Source organism: Capricornis sumatraensis, chromosome 4 (genome assembly GCF_032405125.1).
Source record: "Capricornis sumatraensis isolate serow.1 chromosome 4, serow.2, whole genome shotgun sequence".
NCBI lineage: Eukaryota > Metazoa > Chordata > Mammalia > Artiodactyla > Bovidae > Capricornis > Capricornis sumatraensis.
The window spans coordinates 35,348,938-35,375,047 of record NC_091072.1 but is presented as its reverse complement, the minus strand read 5'-3'; the positions used below and the strand labels follow the sequence as shown (position 1 = coordinate 35,375,047).

At 36.8% G+C, this 26,110-nt stretch overlaps 1 non-coding gene across 1 annotated transcript; it reads right to left on the bottom strand.

The window, feature by feature from the left end:
• Positions 1–2,225: 2,225 nt before the first annotated feature.
• LOC138079373 (U6 spliceosomal RNA) lies at positions 2,226–2,332 on the bottom strand. The gene has a single exon (XR_011144854.1). It is a non-coding gene; the product is annotated as a U6 spliceosomal RNA (small nuclear RNA).
• Between the last annotated feature and the right edge of the window lie 23,778 nt (positions 2,333–26,110).

The window sequence follows — 26,110 nt, the reverse complement described above, 5'->3', positions numbered from 1 at the left end:
AGAAATTATTATATCTTAGTGAAGGTTTTAGTTGTTCAGTTGTATCTGACTCTTTGCAACCCCATGGACTGTAGCCCACCACTTCTTCAGTCCATGGAATTCTCTAGACAAGTGGATAGTCATTCCCTTCTCCAGGGGATCTTCCTAACCCAGGGATTGAAGGTTGGTCTCCAGCACTGGAGGCAGATTTTTTTTACTGTGTGTAACTTGGCAGGAAAAATGAAGGTATTCATTTATTGGGTTTTCTAGTTTTATAGGAAATTTATTTTAATCAGTTTTTTCAGTAATTTTCATAACAAATTGTGACTACTACAGTTTTTTTTTTCTATTTCTTGAAAGAAAGGCAAAAGAGAAACCTGTTAACGTATAATACCAGCACTGACCCCCACAATTCCTACAAATTGAGAATTGCAACAAAGATTAATTTCAATATTAGTTGTGAAAATAATGTCTCCATTCTTTGAGATAGCACAGTATGTACATATATACACACATATTACTATATATACACATGTGCACACATATTTCAAAGAATGAAGAGAAATAGTCATGGACACTCTGCTAGTAGTGGACATAATTAACAGAAAAAATCAATATCCCTCTGGCATGCACTTTCATCAAGGACTCTATTTAATAAGATTCTCTCTTGAAAATTAACAGCAGTGCAAACACTTCCTCTAATTTCCAAAGTCATTTTGTCATTATTATTTTACAAGAAATTTTAATAAGAAAAAAAGATGCCACATTTTGGTTACATAGTACTAACACAAGTATCTCAAAATTATAAATCAATGCACCTCAAATTAGAAAGGAGTGCATTTTTCATTAATAATAAAAAAAAGTTAGGTTCTTTTTTTCTCTTTTTAGGAATACTGTGCTTGCTTTATCCTTGCTGGCCCCATATCCCCAAAGAAGGTCACTATTAAAGCCTGATGACACAGACAGTGGAGAAAGGGCTGATGATGATACAGGGATGTGGAGGGTGGAGGAGGTGGTCTTTACACTGTGTTTAAGGAGCAGGCACACTGCTCTTATTTATACTGTGTGTTTATGGGGATCTTGCTATAACAATGGTCATGAAACCCTGTCTAAGCTTCCCCTTGAGTCTATTTAGCAGTGAGAAAATCCTTCTTTGGCCACTTCCCTGAAAAGAGAGATCTTTCAACTCACCGAATACTGAGGAAGCTAGTAGGGAGAGAGTGGGCGCTGCCTGAACTGTAGTCAGTCCCAGATTGCAACCAACCTGAGGAGATCAGGAGCAGATATCAAAAGCTCATGCAATGCTGGCCTGGAATTTTCTTGAGTAAATTTCTAGAAAAATTGGGCTGCTGTTAGAATGTGGAGTGATTGGGTCTAAGTAGTAAATGAGGAGGAAGGGCTGCCTCCAGGTACAACTGAGAAGTCTGGGATAAATAATACACTCCTTTTGTGCTACAGGGGAGCAAGGGATCATAACAACTTTGATGATCAGTGCTTATAAGTATATGAATGCAAATGTAGACTCTCAGAGTAGACAGGTGAGACAAGAGGACTCATCATCTTTGCTGTCCTAAGATTTATCCAATAGTCATGTACGAATGTGAGAGGTGGACCATAAAGAAGGCTGAGCAGTAAAGAATTCATGGTTTCTAAGCATGGTGCTGGAGAAGACTCGAGAGTTCCTTGGACTGCAAAGCAATCAAACAGGTAAGTCTTAAATGAAATCAATCTTGAATATTCATTATAAGGACTAATAATGAAATTGAAGCTCTTATATTTTGGCCATCTGGTGCAAACAGCAGACTCATAGCTTTGGGAAAGATTGAAAGCAAAAGGAGGAGCAGGCAGCAGAGGATAAGATGGCTAGATAGCACCATTGGCTCAATAGATCTGAATTTTAGCAAACTCAGGAAGATAGTGAAGGACAGGGAAGCCTGGAGTGCTACAGTCTATGGGGTCACAAAGTGTTGGACATAACTTAGCAACTGAACAACAACACTAATATACAACAACACTAATATATATGCGTTAGTAGATAATATTTGTTTTTCTATTTCTAACTTCACTCTGTGTAACAGGCTCGAGTTTCATCCATCTCACTAGAACTGAATGAAATGTGTTTCTTCTATGGTTATATATATATACCACATCTTCTTTATCCATTCCTCTGTCCATGGATATCTAGGTTGTTTCCATGTCCTTGTTATTGTAAATAGAACTGCAATGAACATTGAGGTACATATGTCAAAAATGGGGAATGGTTCACAGATGGGTGTGTTATTCTTATGCAGGGGTCATGCTAATCCTTTTTGTATCATTCCAATTTTAGCATATGTGCTGGCAAACTGAGCATCCTCTGATATATTTTAAATAGCACTTCCTCAGCCAGGTTTTTTCTATGCTCTATTTAACCATCACTTCTTGATGCTTTTGAACTGTGGTGTTGGAGAAGACTCTTGAGAGTTCCTTGGACTGCAAGAAGATACAACCAGCCCATCCCAAAATAAATAAGTCCTGAATATTCTTTGGAAGGACTGATCCTGAAACTCCAATACTTTGGCCACCTGATGCGAAGAGCTGACTCACTGCAAAAGACCCTGATGCTGGGAAAGATTGACAGAAGGAGGAGAAGGGGATGACAGAGGATGAGATGGTTGGATGGTATCACCGACTCAATGGACATGAGTTTAAGTAAACTCCAGGGATTGGTGATGGACAGGGAGGCCTGGCATGCTGCAGTCCATGGGTTCACAAAGAGTTGGCCACAACTGAGCATCTGAACTGTCTGTCTAAATGTCCTTAGCCAAACGTAAAGTTTATTTCTTTTATAAAATTCTGTACTTTAGGCTTACATAATTTGTAGTTTAATAGTAATTGGTTTATTTAGATTTTAAACACATCAAAAGAAAATTTGCTTTATTTTTCATGACTGTATACCTGGCACCTACCTAATCAACTTCTTAATGGTAGAACCAGGGTATAAGTTTCTCTATCCATTGGTAATGTTTAATATAATGGACTAGAGAAAAAGTGAATGGATTAGAGAAATGAACTGGAGAAAATATTTCCTATTTTGTAGCTGAAGACCACATATGAATTTCAGTTAAAATAGGAGCATTTTAGTCCTATAAAGCACAAATGTAATACCATTTTAACTAGAAAATGCTGAACACATAATTCTGGAAGTATATAGAGTATAAACAGAGAAACCTATTAAAAATAATAAGATATGGGAAGGAAGTGTTGTTGACAGAGGATTTACTCTGGGGTAGTCCACTCCTTACACAGCACATTTTCCATGAAGGCCACTGTGCTAGAAATCTTGCCTCTGAAAATGAAGATATTTAGAAGAGCCTAGGGATAGCTGGGAGAAGGCAATGGCACCCCACTCCAGTACTCTTGCCTGGAAAATCCCATGGATGGAGGAGCCTGGTAGGCTGCAGTCCATGGGGTCAAGAAGAGTCGGACATGACTGAACGACTTCACTTTGACTTTTCACTTTCATGCATTGGAGAAGAAAATGGCAACCCACTCCAGTGTTCTTGCCTGGAGAATCGGGGATGAGGGAGCCTGGTGGGCTGCCATCTAGGGGGTCGCACAGAGTCGGACACAACCGAAGCGACTTAGCAGCAGCAACAGGAATAGCTGTTACCTAAATATACAAATGATGGAATCCTCAGAGTCCGTGGGGGCTGGATCAGAGAGAGCAAAGGTCAAAGCATGGGATGAAAAGCGTGTTACCACTTCTCCTACAGCTTTATATCTCCTGTGTGCATATCCTTTGTGTTCTTTTTAAATGTTTAATAAATTATGATGATTGCTGCAATGTTCTAAACTTCACTAAGAGAAACAACTGGATCCAGAGAGCTCCTGAGCTGTGTTCACAGCGTGAAGGTAACTGAGAGCCAGAATTAAGGATGGCAAGGGTGGACAGAGTGGCTTTCTGGGCAGCAGTTCCTCCCCTTTGGGACTTCTTTCAGAACTAAGCACTGCAAGTTTGCAATTCTGATTAAACAAGGTGAGGGATATTATATCTCTTTCACTAATGTGGGTCATATTTGATTGGCATCTTTATCAGTTGTTTGATATGTTACATGTCTGAGACCTACTAGAGCTAATTCTTAGGCACTGGGGTCCAGTAAAGGAAATTAACACGATCACCAAATCATTACTGTGCCTACTTGTGTTAAGAATTTCATTTCATTCTTAAAAGTATGAAAGCATAAATTAAAAGTGAAAAAAATATAAAAACAAAATCCAAAACAATTATTTTTAACTCAGATGCAATTAGTACTTCCAAACTTAACAAATTTGCCTCCACAATAAAATTGAAAATATCCTATGATAAGATCTAAAATCTCTTTGTAAAAGACACAATTAAACACAATGTGCTACAAGAAGAGGAAAAGCATGATTAAGACAGTGAATCTCACCATACTAAATATTAGATATATCTCTGAAACTTTGAAAACAAGGCAATCTCTGACCCTTTTCCCAGAAACACTAATTGGCCTTTTGTATGTTTGGTGCTCACTGATGTCCAACCCTTTGGGACCCCATGGACTGTAAACCGCCAGGCTCCTCTGTTTATGGGGTCTCCCAGGCAATATTACAGAAGTGGGCTGCCATTCTTTTCCCCAGGTGATATTCCCCACCCTGGGACTGAAACCTGGCCTACATTAAAGGCAGAGTCTTTACCATCTGAGCCATCAGGTTTAATCTGGGATAAAACAGGCTTCCAAGCTTTTCTTATTTCCAGTTCTTAATTGATCCTAATGAATTGTTAGGATTTAGAAGACAGTGCAAAAGGCGAACAGTGAAAGAATGTTGGTGAAATTGCAAGATAAAATGAAGCCAAAGGAATCTTCAGTGGTTTTGAACCTCTAACCAACTAAGTATTTTAGCTTCAGAATAGTACCATTAGAGAGAGATAATGGTAAGTTGGGAAGAACATTTACTTAGATGGAAATGTTAAACTGGTATTCTTGATATTTGTGGATAAAATAAGAAAAAAGAAACAAATAGTTATTTTATAATATAAATAAGAATAAATATACTATTGTCCAATTAAATATGTAGTATTAACTGCTGAGATAAACAGCTTTTGTGTGGCAGTAACAGAATATTTGATTTAGGTCATACCCGAATGGTCTAGTGGTTTTCCTTACTTTCTTCAATTTAAGTCTGAATTTGGCAATAAGGATTTCATGATCTGAGCCACAGTCAGCTCCCTGTCTTATTTTTGCTGACTGTATAGAGCTTCTCCATCTTTGGCTGCAAAGAATATAATCAGTCTGATTTCAGTGTTGACCATCTGGTGATGTTCATGTGCAGAGTCTTCTCTTGTGTTGTTGGAAGAGGGTGTTTGCTATGACCAGTGTGTTCTCTTGGTAAAACGCTATTAACATTTCCCCTGTTTCATTCCAAACTCTAAGGCCAGATTTGCCAATTACTCCAGGTGTTTCTTGACCTTCTACTTTTGCATGCCAGTCCCTTATAATGAAAAGAACATCTTTTTTGGGGTGTTAGTTCTAAAAGGTCTTGTAGGTCTTCATAGAACCATTCAACTTCAGCTTCTTCAGAGGTACTGGTTGGGACATAGGCTTGAATTACCATGATATGGAATGGTTTGCCTTGGAAACAAACAGAGATCATTCTGTTGTTTTTGAGATTGCATCCAAGTATTGTATTTCGGACTCTTTTGTTGACCATGACGGCTACTCCATTTCTTCTAAGGGATTCCTGCCAACAGTAGTAGATATAATGGTCATCTGAGTTAAATTCACCCATTACAGTCCATTTTAGTTTGCTGATTCTTAGAATGTCGACGTTCACTCTTGCCATCTCCTGTTTGACCACTTCCAATTTGCCTTGATTCATGGATCTGACATTCCAGGTTTCTATGCAATATTGCTCTTTACAGCATCGGACCTTACTTCTATCACCAGTCACATCCACAGCTGGGGACTGTTTTTGCTTTGGCTCCATCCCTTCATTCTTTCTGAGGTTTTTTCTCCATTGATCTCCAGTAGCGTAATGGGTACCTACCGACCTAGGGAGTTCATCTTTCAGTGTCCTATCATTTTGCCTTTTCATACTGTTCATGGGATTCTCAAGGCAAGAATACTGAAGTGGTTTGCCATTCCCATTTCTAGTGGACCACATTCTGTCAGAATTTTCCACCATGACCTGCCCATCTTGGGTGGCCCCATGTGGCATGGCTTATTTCATTGAGTTAGACAAGGCTGTGGTCTGTGTGATCAGATTGGCTAGTTTTCTGTGCTTATGGCTTCAGTGTGTCTGCCCTCTGATGTTCTCTCGCTATACCTACCATCTTATTTGGGTTTCTCTTACCTTGGACATGGGGTATCTATTCACAGCTGTTCCAGAAAGTGCAGCCACTGCTCCTTACATTGGATGAGGGGTATCTCCTCACGGCCTCCTCTCCTGACCTCGAATGTGGAGTAGCTCCTCTCAGCCCTCTTGCGCCCATGCAGCTGCAGCTCCTTGGAATACGAGATCCCCTGACCTGCCTCTGGAGAAGCCTATAGGCAGGTCAGGAAGCAACAGTTAGAATGGGACGTGGAACAACAGACTGGTTCCAAATAGGAAAAAGAGTACGCCAAGGCTGAATATTGTCACCCAGCTTATTTAACTTATATGCAGTGTACATCATGAGAAACCCTGGGCTGGAAGAAGCACAAGCTGGAATCAAGATTGCTGGGAGAAATATCAATAACCTCGGATATGCAGATGACACCACCCTTATGGCAGAAAGTGAAGAGGAACTAAAAAGCCTCTTTATGAAAGTCAAAGAGGAGAGTGAAAAAGTTGGCTTAAAGCTCAACATTTAGAAAACAAAGATCATGGCATCTGGTCCCATCACTTCATGGGAAATAGATGGGGAAACAGTGGAAACATGTCAGACTTTATTTTTGGGGGGTGCAAAATCACTGCAGATGGTGACAGCAGCCATGAAATTAAAAGATGCTTACTCCTTGGAAGAAAAGTTATGACCAACCTAGATAGGATATTCGAAAGCAGAGATATTATTTTGCCATCAAAGGCCCATCTAGTCAAGGCTGTGGTTTTCCCAGTGGTCATGTATGGATATGAGAGTTGGACTATGAGGAAAGCTGAGCACCTAAGAATTGATGCTTTTGAACTGTGATGTTGGAGAAGACTCTTGAGAGTCCCTTGGACTGCAAAGGAGATCCAACCAGTCCATTCTAAAGGAGATCAGTCCTGGGTGTTCATTGGAAGGACTGGTGCTAAAGCTGAAATTCCAGTACTTTGGACACCTCATGAGAAGAGTTGACTCATTGGAAAAGACTGTGATGCTGGTAGGGATTGGGGGCAGGAGGAGAAGGGGATGACAGAGGATTAGATGGCTGGATGGCATCACCAACTCGATGGACATGAGTCTGACTGAACTCCAGGAGTTGGTGATGGACTGGGAGGCCTTGGTGTGCTGCGATTCATGTGGTAGCAAGGAGTTGGACATGACTGAATGACTGAACTGAACTGAACAGAATATTATTTTGAAACAAATAACATTATTAGTGTTACAAGATAGGCAAAAAATAAGCCTAATTAAAAACATACTCTGCAATCATTCTCTGACTAGAAGGTAAACTTGAAAATGAGATAAAAGTAAATCTTAAAGTAAATACATTTTTTTTCTAAGTATCTTGTTTTGAAACAAAAACAAGTCTACATTCACCAAGTTTGGTTTTTTCCATAGGACAGAAGGACTTTCAACTCATTAAAGTTCTGATGCAAGTTGAAGGTAAGAGATCTGAGACATTGTATACACAGTTTTCTCATGAAAAAAATCAATAAAATCATGTCATAAAGGACTGTAGGGCAATTCATATGTAGCAGAAGAGCCAATGGGTTATTTACTCTGGAAGTTGCAGTAGTTTATTGGCTCTTACTAGAAAAGGAGGAACTACAGGTTGTTTCCGATCATTCTAAGCATATTTATTTCAAAAATGTTTACTTAGTGTAAATTGTCTTCTATGTTTCCAACACTGTATTAGGAATAGGGTTAAATAGATTTTGTGCCTTGAAGAAATCCCTGTCTAGCAAACTGTGGGAACTTTGAACAAATTAATGAACATCATGAAAAAGGAAATTGGTATTGCCTAAAGGCAAACATCCTTTGTGAAAATAAGATGAATGCATTAAGCCAAAATAAATTAATAGTGCAATATATTGCATACCTTCTAACAGATGAATTGTTAATTTTAAAAGCACCATGTTTGGTTATGACAGTTCTCTCTTATTGGCATTCACAAATTTATAATTAAAAAGTATTTTGTCCATTTGAAATTTAATAATACATTGCTGAGATATTAAAAATGTATTATATGAACAGTTATAACATTTAAAATAGTTATTTTAGTACTTTTCTTCAATTCTGAGTAATTTCCTAACTCTTTGTAAAATAATGCCCTATTAACACAAGAAAAACAAAAATGGAAAAGTTTTGTACTTTGTATTCATGGAGTTGGCATGTTTAGAGAAAGTAACATTATTCAATCAATTACTTATTGAGTAATGGTTTAGAAAAATGTTAAAACATTTTTGTGCTTCATATTGTCAATCAAAATAAATCACCAATGAAAGAGTTGTATTTGAATGTAATATGTTAGATATAAACCCATCAGTACTTTTGAACAGATGTTCAATCTGTAAATATGTTTTAATTAACCTACATGTCCATATTGATCTGACATTTCACATTTATATTAAGTTCAAAAATGCTTTGTACTTTAAGATGCTATTAAGCAATAGATTATTATTTTCTTTGAAATACATCAATGGGTATGATTCTTATTATGCAGATAAAACCACCATTACTAACATATGATAGAAAACAAAAATAAGAGAACAAAAATAAAAGGAAAAGAGAATAAAAAGAAAAGAAAAAGAGATTGATATACCGAGTCATCCTGACAGTGTAGTTCCTAGTTCCAGTGATTTTTAAGATAAAGATATGTTTCTGTCTTTAGTATTATGAGATATCAGTGTCCAGTTAATAATTTCTTTTTTACTTTGAAAATGAGTTGGATTTTTTATTATAATTAAATATTTACTATGTGATATATATCACAAAGTGATATTGTAATTAAAGAATGTGAATAAGATGCCAGGACAAGTAATACTTTACTAAGGTTCAGTAAAATACGAATATACTCTCTGTATGGGTTCATCAGTTTTAAAACTGTCATTTAAATGCATTTACTTAAATATGAGATTTTATACAATTAAAAGCATGTTTAACGATTCAATGACTTATTTCTTTGAAATTACATAAACTAGAAAAATTACGCTTATATTATGAATCTTAACTGATAACATTCACTTCAGATTACAAATATTTAAGACAGAACTATTTTTCTGTTAGCAGCTCTGTTGTTTACTGAGAAAGTGAACAACACTTTAAGCGTCCTATTAGAAATCTACAATGTAGATTAATATATAAGTGACTTCCAAATAAATTCTATTTTCAGTATCTCTAATTGTAAATTACCAGAAGTCAATAGTTATAACATCAGTTCTCTCCTTTTTAAAGCATCTTTCAACAACTGCCTGCTACATAAAGTTATTGGGGTAAGTGGGTATTACTGCATATTAAAATTTTATGACTACATGTTAAAACATTTATATTAAAATCAGAAACCACTGTTGAAGTATTTCAGCTTATTGGGGGAGTTTTAGCTACATAGTCTCATGTTTACATATTTAATTCTAAGGTTAAATAATGGAATGTTGTCCTTGATTAAAAATCAATTGATTATTAAGCAACATAAAATTTTAGGAAACATTCCTCACAAAATAATAAGCCAAATTATGATATGCTGTGATAAACAACATATTTTTTGATAAGTAAGGGCAGACATAGAATCACTGCAATACATAAGCAAAGAAATAGGATGCATACTATGAATGATTTGATAGTTTAAAATATGAAGTATTAACAATTGTAATACTTTTTCATTAAATCAGTTGTAGCTGATAATTACTGAAACATAACTTTTAAGTCATTATTGTTTAACAAAGTACTTTCTAAATTAACATTGCGTGTATATTGTTTTATTTGCTACATTGCTGTTTGATCAGAGTCATGTGTGACTCTTGCAACACCATGGAATGTAGCCTGCTGGGCTCCTTAGTCCAGGAGATTTCTCAGGTAAGAATAATCGAGTGTGTTTCCATTTCCTTCTCCAGGGGAGCTTCCTGACCCAGGGATTGAACTTATGTTTCCTGCACTAGCAGGCAGGTTCTTTACCACTGAGACACAATTATTAAAAAACAGTAATTAAAATGTCACATTTTCTGTGGTAATATCTTCTAAAAATTTTAAAACAATGATGACAATACCTGATTGTGAATTTCAGAGTCTATGTCATAGGCAATAAAGACTATGTCATGATTCAATGAAAACAGTTTACAATTTTGTTTCAAGGATCAAACACCAATTTTGTCTGCTTTATATATTGTGACACTGTATATTATTTCAAAGTGGTAAGGTTCTCTTCCTACCAACCTCACTTACTCACAAACATATTAATTGGAAAAAAAAAAAAAAAAAACTCTTCTAGGCTTAAGGTAATGCAGTTTGAGTAACAAAAGATAATATGGGTTTTGGATCCAGTCTGTCTTTTTTAGTTTTGGCTGTACTAGTTCATAACTTAACAACTTGGTTCCTAAAATATAAAGTCATCTATAGTCATCTAGAGACTCTACAACAACCAAATGGCCCTTCCATGTGTTTACCCATAATAGATAGATATTTCTTTTGAAAAATCTTATGTTAAAATAATGCTTTTATTAATGTTTGTTAAATCAACCTTTTCCACATTACAAATCAGGGTGATAGTTTTAGAAAAGTACAGTTAATATCACCTATAACTTCAGCTAGTATATCTTCTAGAATATCATGTATTTTATGATATAGTATGGCAGGAGAATTTGTTGCATGAAGGCATTTAAACTTAGAAACTGAGAATTGTCAAAATTAAGTCAATTGTATTGGTTTTAAATGGAATTTCAAGATATTTGACAATTACCAAGAGGTTTATTTTTCACTATCAATTCATCACCCCCTAAAATATTCATGGAGTGGTACACATATTTTGGGAGGGGGCTCCTTTCTTTTACTCCTTCCTTCTTTTCTGAGAAATGATGCTTCTTACCCTTTTCTTTATATATTTATACTCACCAAGTATCTATTAAGCTTCAGTCCAAATGTAAACTTCCTAAATCTTTTGCAGAAATTCACACCCTCTCTCCACTGCTAATTTATTAGGAGTTTTTTTCCTATTGCTTTATTTTTACTTTGTTTTCTACAATCTACTCATGTTTCTCTATATCTCATTATTATTATTATTATTATTTTTTACTGCATCGAGGTCAGAGCTCATTAATTATTTTTGTTTCCCTAATGAGAAGAAAAGTGATTAGCACATAATAGGTTAAGAAATATTTGTATAATTTTAAAATGAATAAATGAATATATGTGAACAAAGCTCAGCTGTGGATATGTCTGGTAGTGAAACTAAAGTCTGATGCTGAAAAGCACAATATTGCGTAGGAATCTGGAATGCTAGGTTCATGAATCAAGGTAAATTGGATATGATCAAGCAGGAGATGGCAAGATTGAACATCGACATCGTAGGAATCACTGAACTAAAATGGATGGGAATGAGCGAATTTAATTCAGATCACCATTATGTTTACTACTGTGGGTAAAAATTCTTTAGAAGAAATGGAGTAGCCCTCATAGTCAACAAAATAGTCTTAAATGCAGTACTTGGTTGCAATATAAAAGTGACAGAATGATCTCGGTTTGTTTCCAAGGCAACCATTCAACATTACAGTAATCCAAGTCTATGCCCCAACTGCTGATGCTAAAGAAGCTAGGGCTGACTAGTTCTATGAACACCAATAAAAGATGTCCTTTTCAACATAGGGGATTGGAATGCAAAAGTAGGAAGTCAAGAGATACTAGGAACAGCAGGCAAATTTGGAGTACAAAATGAATCAAGGCAAAGGCTAACAGAGTTTTGACAAGAGAATGCATTGGTCATAGCAAACATTTTCCAAAAACACAAGAGACAACTCTACACATGGACATCACCAGACAGGCAATACTGAAATCAGACTGATTATGTTCTTTGCAGCCAAAGATAGAGAAGCTATATACTGTCAGCAAAAACAAAGTCTGGAGCTGACGATGGCTCATATCATGAGCTCCTTATTGCAAAATTCAGGCTTAAAATAAAGAAATTAGGGAAAACCACTAGACCACTCAGGTATGATCAAAATCAAATTCCTTATGATTGTACAGTGGAGGTGATGAATACATTCAAGGGGTTAGAAGTGGCAGACAGAGTGCCTGAAAACTACCCATGAAAGCTACTAACATTGTATAGGAGGTGGTAGCTAAAAATAACCCAAAGAAAAAGAAATTCAAGAAGAAAAAGTGGTTGACTAAGGAGGCTTTATGCATTGCTGAGGAAAGAAGAGAAGGAAAAGCAAAGCAGAAGGGGAAAGATATATCCAAATGAATGCAGAGTTCCAGAGAACAGCAAGGAAAGATAAAGTGAAAGAAAGTGAAGTCGCTCAGTCGTGTCCGACTCTGAGACCCCATGGACTGTAGCCTACCAGGCTCCCCTGTCCATGGGATTTTCCAGGCAATAGTCCTGGAGTGGATTGCCATTTCCTTCTCCAGGGGATCTTTCCAACCCAGAGATCAAACCAGGGTCTACCTTATTGTAGACAGACGCTTTACCATCTGAGCCACCAGGGAAGTCCAACAGTGAAAAGAAACAGAAGAAAATAATACAATGGGTAAGATTAGGGATTTCTTCAAGAAAATTGGAGCTCTCAAGGGAATATTTCATGTAAAGATGAGCATGGTAAAGGACAGAAACAGTGAAGACCTAATAGAAGCAGAAGAAATAAAGAAGAGGTGGCAAGAAAACACAGAGAACTATACAAAAAAGATCTTAATGATAACCACAATTAAGATAACCACAATTATATAGTCACTCACCTAGAACCAGACATTCAGTGAGCCTTAGAAAACATTACATAAACAAAGCTAGAGGAGGTGACATAATTCCAGCTGACCTATTTCAAATCCTAAAAGATGATGCTCCACTCAATATCTTAGCAAATATAGAAAACTCATCAGTGACCACAATACTGGAAAAAAGTCAGTTTTCATTCCAATCTCAAAGAAGAGCAATGTCAAAGAATGTTTCAACTAGTGTACAGTTGTCATCATTTCCCCTGCTAGCAAGGTAATGCTCAAAATCCTTCAAGCAGGGCTTCAACAGTATGTGACCAAAGAACTTCCAGATTCAGACGCTGGGTTTAGAAAAAGCAGAGAAATCAGCAATCAAATTGCCTACATTCATGGGATCATGGAGAAAGTATAGGATTTCAGGAAAAATATCCTCTTCTGCTTCACTGACTACGCTAAAGCCTTTTACTATGTGGATCACAATAAATTGAAGAAAATTCTTAAAAGGATGGGAAAATGAATGAGATGGGGTACATATAGTTGAAATGATGAGGTTTAGTACTTAATTCTGAATGAGATGGCTTCCTTTCCTTCTCCAGCTATTGCTGCTAGATTTGGGTGAAGAAAAAAGTATTAGCACAAACGTTACAAAAATGTTACCTTTCGGGCAGTAAGTCAGTGTGTAAGGTATACACTCTATGATGTGTGCTGAAACAAAGTGAAGAGAAACTTATAAGAGTATGTAGAAAATATCAATTAAATTTATTTTTGTAAACAAGACTTTGAAATTTTTTTTTTTGTCTCCCCATATCAGTTTTCTCTTTTATGTGAGACATAAAAGATTCAGCTTATGTGATCTTCATCTTCACACCCATATTCAGTATGTACATGAATGGATTGTTGGAGGTGGGTGTGAAGAAGACTTTGAAATTTATTGACAATTACTTCTAAATAAAAATAGTTCAACTTTTAACATTTTCTTTTAACCGTTAGCAAAGATTTAGCTTATGAATTCCTTATCCTTAAGAAGAAATTAGAGGCCATGATCAGAAACTATATTTATATATGTGTGTGTTTATGTGTCTATATGGGTATGTATATATGCATATCTATATGGTACATATGCTAAACAACTATGAACAGGTAAAAATTTTAAACTATTTTGTAATAACCATTGTGATATATATCAATTTCCATTAGCCGACCTTTAAAACTTGCCATTTTTACCATGACAACCTGCTCAATCTGTCATTCTTCTTTAGTATTTATACATATCCTCATCATTCATCATTTTACTTTAATGACCAAATTACATACACTATAAGAACATTTTACAATTTCTATGTGGCTCTAAAGTCATCTTTTGCTAAGTAGCAGAAAACTTTCTTCCAAGTTGTCATGAGAGTGAAAAAAGAAATCACATTCAATGGGAATATCAGGGAGAATAATATCCTGAAGGTAGGGATTTTAAATGCCAAGTGCCCTTTCTCAGCCTCAGCCATTCATTCTGAAAATGGCCTATCAAAAAAGCTTAGAGGGAGCAGTTTAATTACTGTTCGTTTGACATATGTAATACATTTTCAGTAGCAGGTCCATGCATTTATTTAAAGCCAAATGTTGTACAACAAAACTGTCCTCCAAGGTATTTCTTTGTACCATTTTTCCCCATTTGGCCTACCCAGTGATTTTTTTTTTTTAATTTTCATTTTTACTTTATTTTACTTTACAATACTGTATTGCTTTTGCCATACATTGACATGAATCCACCACCCAGTGATTTTTTTACATAACTGTTTTTTTTTTTTTTTTTTTTTTGGAGATAGTTTAAAATAAGCCTTTAATCATGTTCCTCTTCAGGAATGATACAAACCAGGAATGGAATTAAGAGAAGAGCCTTGCTTGCTTTTAAATAATTAATTTAAATATTTAATGAGTGAGTGAGTGAAGTTGCTCAGTCATGTCCGACTCTTTGCGACCCCATGGACTGTAGCCTATCAGGCTCCTCTGTCCACGGGATTTCGCAGGCAAGAGTGCTGGAGTGGATTGCCATTTCCTTTTCCAGGGGATCTTCCCGACCCAGGAATCGAAACTGGGTCTCCCGCATTGCAGGTAGACGCTTTACCGTCTGAGCCACCAGGGAAGCCTCAAATATTTAATGGTATGTACAATTTAGGCTTTTATCTATACATTTTATCTATACATTTATGCTTCTCTGATTATTTTCTACACTGTGTCTATGTCAGTATGGGCACTTCTACCTGACTCGACTTCTGCATCTTTATTTATTACATAAATAAGGGGCTGGACATACATAAAGAAACTAAGGACTGATTTCCCTCAGTAGATGGCCCTAGAGGAGAGTCCTTGTCTATTCTAGTATATAGCACCATCCCTGAAACATGTCATGAAATCATAAGCAGTAATTAAATAAATAGATGAAATCTAACTATATTGAAGCTGAAGCTCCAGTACTTTGGCCACCTGGTTAAAAGAGCCAACTAATTGGAAAAGACCCTGACTCTGGGAAAAATTGAAGGCAAAAGGAGAAAAAGGTGGCAGAGGATGAGCATCCTCTCATATATACAGCATCTCATTTGTAGCATTACTGACTCAAGGGACATGAATTTGAGCAAACTCTAGGAAATAGTTGAGGACAGAGGAGCCTGGTGTTATGCAGTCCATGGGGTCGCAAAGAGTCAGACACAACTTAGTGACTAAACAGCAACAATCTAGTTAAATATGATAAAAATAATCAAAACACTAATTTTCTATTTTAAGTTACTTAGACTTAAAGAAATATTAGGTGGAAAATCTTTATACAGGTGGCCCTTGAACAACCCAGGTTTGAACTGCCAAAAGTCAGCTTAAATGCAGATATTTTTCAGTAGTAAATATTATATATTATATAATCAACAGCTGGTTGAATGTGGGGATGTGGAAACCTGGATATTGAAATCAAACAGGAAAAATTTAAGTGGATTTTCAACAGCACTGTGCCCCTAACCCTCACCTGTTCAAGGGTTAATTATATTGTTCAAGGGTCAATTATATACATATGTATATATCCTGTATTTATTAGCCATTATCCTGTTCTGAGTTCCCTGGTGGCTCAGACGGTAAACCGTCTGCCTGCAATGTGGGAGACCCGGGTTCAATCCCTGGGTCAGGAAGATCCCCTGGAGAAGGAAATGGCAACCCACTCCAGTACTCTTGCCTGCAATATTCCATGGACAGAGGAGCCTGGTAGGCTACAGTCCATGGGGTCTCAAAGAGTCAGACACGACTGAGCAACTTGACTCACTCACTCATCCTGTTCTAAAGATTAAGTCATATAAATTTTTGAAGAACTAAAAATCTCTTTAAGAGGTGTCAATATGTCACTAATAGAAGTTTTGAAGTTTATCCAAAGAATTAGGAGATAAAGTGTATAGATGGACAGAGATAAATGTCTGCTTCAAACATCGATGTCTGTCTGTCTGTCTATGTCTCTACTTATCTGTCTATTTATCTATCTTGATAAGATGGGGTGGGGGTGCAGGGAACTACAGCAACCAAATCAAGAAGTTTGAATAAATCTGGCAAAATTTCCTATCCCATGTAAATGCAGTGCTCTGGTGGCCCTTGCCTATGCTGCCATTTTTGCATGCTTAATTTTTAATCTTAATTTGTTCTTCTATCACATATTGCTACAAGCAAAATATTTTTAATGACATCATTCCTGGTAAAATTTGCCACTAAAAAGTATTAACTAGCAATCTCCTTCATTTATTAGGATTCTATGAATATTAGTTTCAAAAAGACTTAGTTGGAAGACTCCAATAATCAAGAATGGTTCAGAGAATGTTATATTAAAACAAACAACAAAATAACCCTCCTTGTATTAATCTACATAATCCCTCTTTGGTTTAATAGGATTTTAACTAGCTCTAAATATATGAGCCTCTCTGAATTTTGAAGGACTTAAAGCTTCCTTCCAAGTAAGCAAAGTGGATTAAAATCAACCTTTGTGTTTTATGATTTGCACTGAACTGACCTATACTGTGAATTTTGCTAAAGCCCTTAAGTGTTTTCTTCCCTAGTAGCTGGCATCTCTCTAGAGTAAGATCATGAAATTCTATTTCCTTTGATATAATTCAGCTAGCAAACAAATTACATGAACAATGCCTTGCCAGATACTCGTTCTTCTCCCAAACCCCATACGCCCCCTAAAGCATTTCTCTGCCGCTTACATATATTATCGGTGATAAATACCATCATTTAAGGAGAAAAGATAAATCACTTGAGGAAATCTGGAAATGGAAGAAATAGATATTAATGAGATATGAATCAGATGTTAAAACAGATCAAGACCTTGATGAATTTGTCCTTTCTTTCTCAACATTTTCTCTAAATTTCTAGTGGCCAATGTTGACAAAATGAAACACAACCTTACTTTTGTACTGTCTGTACTGCTGACTTTGACATTTAAAAGATTACTGATTTACAGCTCTTTCTTGTGTGTCTTTGATTTATGAAAGTGAAACAAAATATCATGCATGCTTACACTGTGTAACAGCTAAATTTTGTATCACTTGTATATCAGTACAAATATAAGGCATAAAATAAAGGTATAGGTAATATATATTTTCACCTTTGTATGTTGGGGCTACAAAGTGAAATTAACTAAGTTGTATAATGAAATATCGATTATAAATAAAGATGTTTTATTTATTTTATTGCATTAGGAATGAGAAAAAGGAAGAAGGAAGGAAGGAACAGAGGAAGGGAAAAAGGAAAGTTTAATTTATTAATCAACAATGAAGGGACATGTAACAACAGTCTGGTTCCAAATAAGAAAAGGAGTACATCAAGGCTGTATATTGTCACCCTGCTTATTTAACTTATATGTAGAGTACATCATGAGAAACGCTGGGCTGGAAGAAGCACAAGCTGGAATCAAGATTGCTGGGAGAAATATCAATAACCTCAGATATGCAGATGACACTACCCTTATGGCAGAAAGTGAAGAGGAACTAAAAAGCCTCTTTATGAAAGAGAAAGAGGAGAGTGAAAAAGTTGGCTTAAAGGTCAACATTCAGAAAACGAAGATCATGGCATCTGGTCCCATCACTTCATGGGAACTAGATGGGGAAACAGTAGAAACAGTGTCAGACTTTATTTTTGCAGGCTCCAAAATCACTGCAAATGGTGATTGCAGCCATGAAATTAAAAGACGCTTACTCCTTGGAAGAAAAGTTATGACCAACCTAGATAGCATATTCAAAAGCAGAGATATTACTTTGCCAACAAAGTTCCGTCTAGTCAAGGCTATGGTTTTTCCTGTGGTCATGTATGGATGTGAGAGTTGGACTGTGAAGAAAGCTGAGTGCCGAGGAATTGATGCTTTTAAACTGTGGTGTTGGAGAAGACTCTTGAGAGTCCCTTGGACTGCAAGGAGATCCAACCAGTCCATTCTAAAGGAGATCAGTCCTGGGTGTTCTTTGGAAGGGGTGATGCCACAGCTGAAACTCCAGTAATTTGGCTACCTCATGTGAAGAGTTGACTCATGGGAAAAGAGGGATTGGGGGCAGGAGGAGAAGGGGACGACAGAGGATGAGATGGCTGGATGGTATCACTGACTCGATGGACATGAGTATGAGTGAACTCCGGAAGTTGGTGATGGACAGGGAGGCCTGGCGTGCTGCAATTCATGGGGTCGCAAAGAGTCGGACACTGAACTGAACTGAATGAAGGGAGAGCTGTAAGACACAAAAGGAAATGTTTGAACAAAGTGGACTGATGACTGTATACAAATATTTGGAAATATAAACTTTAAAAAGATTTCAAAAGTATGTAAACTGGAGTGATGCTTTATGGATTGGCTGACTTTCAGAAGCATAAGTTGTAACTGGCTGGTTCTCACAGCTTGCCTATTGATGCCGCCTTGTCATGGATCCTTTAGAACCCCTTTCACACAGCTCTAGTGGTTAAATATGATTAGATCCAAAGAACAAAGAGTCCTTCCCTCCTCAGTCAGAAATTCTTTATCCTCACTCCCCCACTTTGTCCTTCTAAGCCACAAAAGCAGGAGATGTCATGAGGAACTGTCCAGAACCTCCCGAGTGCTGCTGATGCTCCTGGAAGGTAATGGTTTGTTAAAGTCTGATTATCAGTCTGAATACTGATCAGCATGATTGCATTATGGTCTTTTTCTTTGATTCATGGAATCATGTAGGGACAGTAGTTGTACAAAAGCATCAAGCATCTGGATAACATATCAAAGGATCATGAAACATACAAGTACAATAAATTATTATAAGATTTTCAGGCTTGATCAAGAAAGCAAGTGCCAATGACTCCCTAAGTCTATATTTTCTTTTAATTGCATACATTCTTTACTTTAAATTAGGTAAAGTTTAGCCAGGCTGCCTCTTAATTAGTACAGATATAGATTTTTCATGTTAATTGTGGTATTCATTTTGGTATATGAAGTCTAGCAATAGTGAACACTTAACTGCTGCTTGGCTGAAAGAAAATAAGATACTACTCTTTCATCTGTAATTACTTAAGGTAAGCAACTAAATGGGCAGGGTGTCTTACTAGGAAATATGTTATCTTATTTATTAGGAAAAGTGAGGAATGAATGTTGATTACCACCTTGTACTGTTTATTCCAATGAGCAGAATAATCTTTAAAAGTATTAGATTATTAACAAGAATTTTATCCCTCCCATCTCTTTAGGAAGACTGTCCTCTGAGAAAGTTGAAGTCATACATTTATAACTGTCTAAATCTTTATTCCACAGTAAAACAAACCTTGTTCCCACATTGGAGGAAAAAAAAAAACAAACAAACAAACCACGATTCCCACGTAAGAAATTAGAAAATGTGCAAGTGATGTAACCAATTTTAGTGGAGTTCTAAGTATGCCATCTCTGGCAGTTGTCTTGAAAAAAAAAATCACTGCTACACCCTTACAATATTTATTTACCTATTTCATCACAAGGATAATTTTCCTTTATGAGCAAATGAATATCATTACAGCTAAGGAGGTCTGATACACCTTTATATTATCCTCTTTGTTTTCTTATGCATGAACAGTTAGAGCAGATACAATCTGAAGTAGTTCATTTGTATTTTGAGGCATTACCATATGCAAAATTACCTAAATTGAATATACTAGAAATAGTTTGGCATAGTAGAGTTAGAGTTTGTCCCTAGTAAAACCTAGACCTAGGCAAGTTATTAGTTGTAGTAAGGGGGCACCTTAGATGTAGCCTTAAAGGTTGCAGAGGAAAAACAGAGCTGATACTATAAAGTGGAAATGTGTGTAAACAGTGTGCTACAAACACAGTTCCGGGCTTCTAAGAGTCTCCTGTTCAGTGGTGTTTACCAAATACAGGTTACCTCATGCATATTCCAAAGATTTGGCTCATAGTTTGCTTCTACAGACTACTTTTAAAAGTCTTATGGAGACCCACAGTTTAAGAGGTATAATCTATAAGGTTATGAATATAATATTCTACTTTGATATGGGTGAAGTTCCTTTAACTGGTTAGTATATATTCAAAGATAAATTCCTTGTGCTTTAATTGCTTACAAGGTAGTCAAGAATATCTGATAAGAGACATATAGAACAGATTGATGGTTGCCAGGGGGGATGAGGGTAGGGGAGGGATGCGTTGGGAACTTGAGATTAGTAGATGAAAACTATTATATCTAGAATGGATAGACAACAAGGTCCTACTGAATAGCGCAAGGGACTATTCAATTTACTTAGATATTGAATATATATATTCAATATCCTGTGATAAAACATAATGGAAAAAATATGAAAAAGAATGGATATACATGTATAAATGAATCACTCTGCTGTACACAAAAATTAACACAATGTTGTAAAGCAAATATAATTAGATAAAAGACATGAAGAATTAATATCTGGTAAGGTATATTTTGTGGTATGTCCAAGGTCACTATTTCTCTGATGTCTGTTGCAGAATACTGAATCTCTTGGAACAGGTCATGTAGGCAATTACTTTGGGATTAGGTGGTTGAAAGCAAGGAAGCCTATGATAGGACTCATATAAGATGATGCTTTAAAATACTTAGCTATTCAGTTTGTTAAAGACTGGAAACAAGTATGGGTGGATATATTTTTATTTGTAAGAGCATATAAGTGACCAGTTCATAGAAGGTAATCTATGACTTCTCTGTAAGAAATAAGGAAAGGATATAAGAGCTAAAATTACCCCCCCAAAAAATCATAATGAGTAAGCCTCCAGAAAAATAAATATGCATCATGAATAATGATACTAATCTTTTTTGCACTGAAACAAATATAAATCTTAAGTGCATTACTGTTAGTTACCTAATAACTGTTAAAGAGAATATCATACACTGACATATGTTTTTGCTGAAGCAACTTATAAAATGAAATCTCATTCATTACTTTGAGAAATATGTTTAACAAAACTTGCTGTAGAAAAAAAAATTGTAAAATCACACCAAAAACTAAATAGATAATTAAACTTATATTCTAATATGTTTTAGTTGCCTTTTCTTTAAAGGAATAAAAGAAACAAAAGTAATCAAACAAGAATCAGAAACACAAGTTAATTTGTCTATAAAGGTAGGGGTTCTCACTTTAAAGAGCAATGACAGATATTCCAGACTATTTGAATGGAAAACTCTGTGACTGTAGATATCAGAATATGTTAAAAAGGACAGCTTTCTCCCATAACATCTAGAGGTGTAAGACTGTCAGGGGAGTATGTAATTTCCTTGGTTCTGTCTTGCCACAGCAAAAATTTGAAGCAACGGATGGAGCAGTGTTACAGCCCAGTTTTATTTGGCAAGCAAAGGAAAATACATCCTTGGGGCATGAGGGTGGCCAACCCAATAGACACAAAGAGAAGAGAGAAGAGCAAAGAAGAGAAAAAGAGAGTCTCAATTTTGGCTCCTCTTTATATGATTTTTCTCCTCCCCTTGAGCCTGCCCTGTGTAAACTGGGCTAGCCAGGAGGGTTGTTTGCTTCACCAGAAGTTTTCATTCTGGTCCTTGGACCTTACTTTGTTCTATTTTTGTGGGATTTTTTCCTTCTTTGTCTTTTAGCTACCACTATTTTGGACTCCTTTTTCCTATTCTAACTACCTAACAAGACTCACTATATTTTCTTTGTACAAGAGATCATTACATGCCCTTCATGTTTCCAAGGAGAAAGAGAAATGAAAAATGACTTGAAGAGTCAGGCATGAAAGACATATTGTAGGAAATAATCTTTACATAAGGTTTATACAGCAAAGAAATAATTTGCATTGTAAGTAAAACAACAGCTGCCAGTCTAAGTTTACTGGATTCAAGTAAAGGCTTAGTAAAGGATGTGTTTGCACACACAATTCTCTCTCCTAAAGAGCATGTATCAGTTGGGACAGAATATCAGTCTCTCCTACAGACAGGAGGGAAATAAGCTTTTGTGGTATAGACACCACAAAACACTATGTATTTCAATAAAAGATTCAACCAATACAATATTATAAATTAAAAAAATAATAATAATAATTCAACCAGAATTTTTAAACAAATATTTAAAGGCTGAAGTTTAGCCAGCATAAGAGTGTAAAACTCCTGAGGTCCATTGGCAGGATTATACCCTCTTACAGACTTTCCCTCCAGGAATCCCACAGGTTGCTCACAGGGAATATCTGAGAGCATCCTGAGAAGGCTTCCCCTCTAGCACTGCTGAAAGAGATAAATTGTTACCACTCTAAAAGCTCTACACTAACATATCTTTCCTAAGGAACTGAAGATTTAATCTACAGAGGAAAGTCACCAAAATTTATAGTCTCTGGAAAATAGTAGAGTCACTGAAGCCAGGGGTAGGAAATGTTGGAAAACAATAAAAATGACACACACCCATTTTCCCTATCACTTCTAGGGAAAAAAAGCCTTAATCTACATAAGTAAAGACATCAAAGGGGCTTCAAAGGTGGAACCAGAGATCAAAATGACAACATTCTTTGGATCATAGAGAAAGCAAGGGAATTCCAGAAAAAGAAAGTCTAGTTCTGCTTTGTTGACTACAGTAAGTCTTTGATTGTGTGGATCAAAACAAACTGTGGAAAATTCTTAAAGAGATGAGAATAACAGACCACCTTACCTGTCTCCTAAGAAACCTGTATGCAGGTCAAGAAGCAACAGTTAGATCCTTACATGAAACAATGGACTGGTTCAGAATTGAGGAAGGAGTACAACAAGGCTGTATATTGTCACCCTGCTTATTTAACTTATATGTGGGTTACGATGACTCACAAGCTAGAATCAACATTCCCAAGAGAAAAGTCAACAACCTCAGAAATGCATATGGTACCACTGTAATGGCAGAAAAGGACCCAAAGAGCCTCTTGATGAGGGTGAAAGAGGAGAGTGAAAAAGCTAGCTTAAAATTCAGCATCCAAAAATCTAAGAACATGGCAATCAGTCCCCTCACTTCACTGCAAAATGATGAAGAAAAAATGGAAACAGTGACCCATTTTATTTTCTTGAGCTCCCAAATCACTGCAGACTATGAATACACCCTTGAAATTAAAAGATGCTTGCTCCTCAGAAGAAAAGCTAAGACAAATCTAGACAGTATTAAAAAGCAGACATGCCACTTTGCTGACAAAGGTCCATATAGGCAAATGTATGGCTTTTCCAGTAGACATGTACAGATCTGAGATTTGGAACATAAAGAAGGCTGAATGGCAAAGAACTGATGCTCCTGAACTATGGTGCTCAAGAAGACTCTTAAAAGTCCCTTGGACTGCCAGGAGGTCAAACCAGTCAATTCTCAAGGAAATCAACCTTGAATATACATTGGAAGGACTGATACTGAAGCTGAAGCTCTAATACTTTGTCCACCTGATGTGAAGAGCTGACTCACTGGCAAAGACCCTGATGCTGGGAAAGATTGAAGGAAAAAAGAGAAGAGGATGCAGAGGATGATATGGTTAGATGGCGTCACTGACTCAATGGGCATGAGACTGAGCAATCTTCAGATATAGTGGAGGACAGGGAAGCCTGATGTGTTGTAGTCCATGGGGTCGCAGAGTTGAACAAGACTTTGCAACTGACATTGAAACAGAATCACAGGGAAAACAGTAAAAAAACAACAAACAAAAAATGTTATCTAGGCAAGGGGATAGGCTGAGTGTTACAAATGAAGAAGGAGCAATAAAACATTTATTATGAACAACACAGAGTGTAAGATGGAGACTTAATGTTCTGAAAAAATCAGAATAACCAGGTATATCCTATCGCCCGCCCCCATCACCATGTTACCAAATCCAGTACAGATGACAATGTAATTGCTCTGATATGCTAAGCAAGGAAAACCTAAGAACAAATAGCCAAATACAAGATATTATTAAAGAATTTAATGTCTCTGATTCACTGAGGGTAAATATAATAACAAAAGAACTCAAAACCAGTCTGATTCCTGAGTATTTTAACTTAAGACTACTTACTAAGTGCTGTAGAAGGCAATCAGAAGTAATCAGTAATCCACTTATTGTTTCAGTTCAGTTCACTTCAGTCAGTCAGTCGTGTCCAACTCTTTGCGACCCCATGAATCGCAGCACGCCAGGCCTCGCTGTCCATCACCAACTCCTGGAGTTCACTTAGACTCACGTCCATCGAGTCAGTGATGCCATCCAGCCATCTCATCCTCTGTCGTCCCCTTCTCTTCCTGCCCCCAATCCCTCCAAGCATCAGTCGTTTCCAATGAGTCAACTCTTTGCATGAGGTGGCCAAAGTACTGGAGTTTCAGCTTTAGCATCTTTCCCTTCAAAGAAATCCCAGGGCTGATCTCCTTCAGAATGGACTGGTTGGATCTCCTTGCAGTCCAAGGGACTCTCAAGAGTCTTCTCCAACACCACAGTTCAAAAGCATCAATTCTTCAGTGCTCAGCCTTCTTCACAGTCCAACTCTCACATCCACACATGACCACAGGAAAAACCATAGCCTTGACTAGACGGACCTTAGTTGGCAAAGTAATGTCTCTGCTTTTGAATATGCTATCTAGGTTGGTCATAACTTTTCTTCCAAGGAGTAAGCGTCTTTTAATTTCATGGCTGCAATCACCATCTGCAGTGATTTTGGAGCCCCCCCCCAAATAAAGTCTGACACTGTTTCCACTGTTTCCCCATCTATTTCCCATGAAGTGATGGGACTGGATGCCATGATTGTTTAAGCCTACTTTAATATGCTAAAGGTATACCAAAATTAATGCTGACAACCAGATTTGCCCCTAGAGCTGACACCCAAATAACTGAACCTTGCATTTTGCTCATTTAAAGTATGGCTAATCTGTACTAAACTGGATTCATGGGTTTGCCATAATCTCTCCAAATTACTTTCCAGAATTGCTTTATCTTGAGATAAATATATTTATCTAGTTATTATCATTATACCTTTATATAATATACACTAGACTTTGTAGTTTCCTTAACAATATGGCAAAGTAGAAAGACATGCACTCCTGTGAGAACTCTGAAATTGCAACTAACAACTGAGCAACCATAGACAGGAGAATGTTGGACCACACCAAAAAAAGATACCCCATGTCCAAGGGCAAAGGAGCAGCCCAAACAAGATGGTAGGAGGTGCGAAATCACATTTAGAATTGCTCAGAGGACTAAGAAAAAACTGTGCACACCAGGACCCAGGAGTCCACAAGAAACTGAGCCAGACATGCCTTTGAGTGTCTCAGTGTCTTCTGTGGAGGCATGGGTCAGCAGTGGCCTGACACGGGGACAGGGGCACTGGTTTCAGCAGACCTGGGAGGCCCGGTATGTGAGCCCCACCATAGAGCCTAGCAGACAACCAAAAAACTGGAGAAGAATTATACCAAAGAAGTCCTTGCACTGTTGTGAAAGTTCCAGGGCCTCCAATAGCTGAGAAAAGAAGAGAAGGGAAAGGTAAAGGAAAGCAGGAAAGATATATCTATCTGAATGCAGAGTTCCAAAGAATATCAAGGAGAGAAGAAAGCATTTAGAAGTGATCAATGTAAAGAAATAGAGGAAAATAATAGAAAGGAAAAGACTAGATATCTCTTCAAGAAAATTAGAGATAT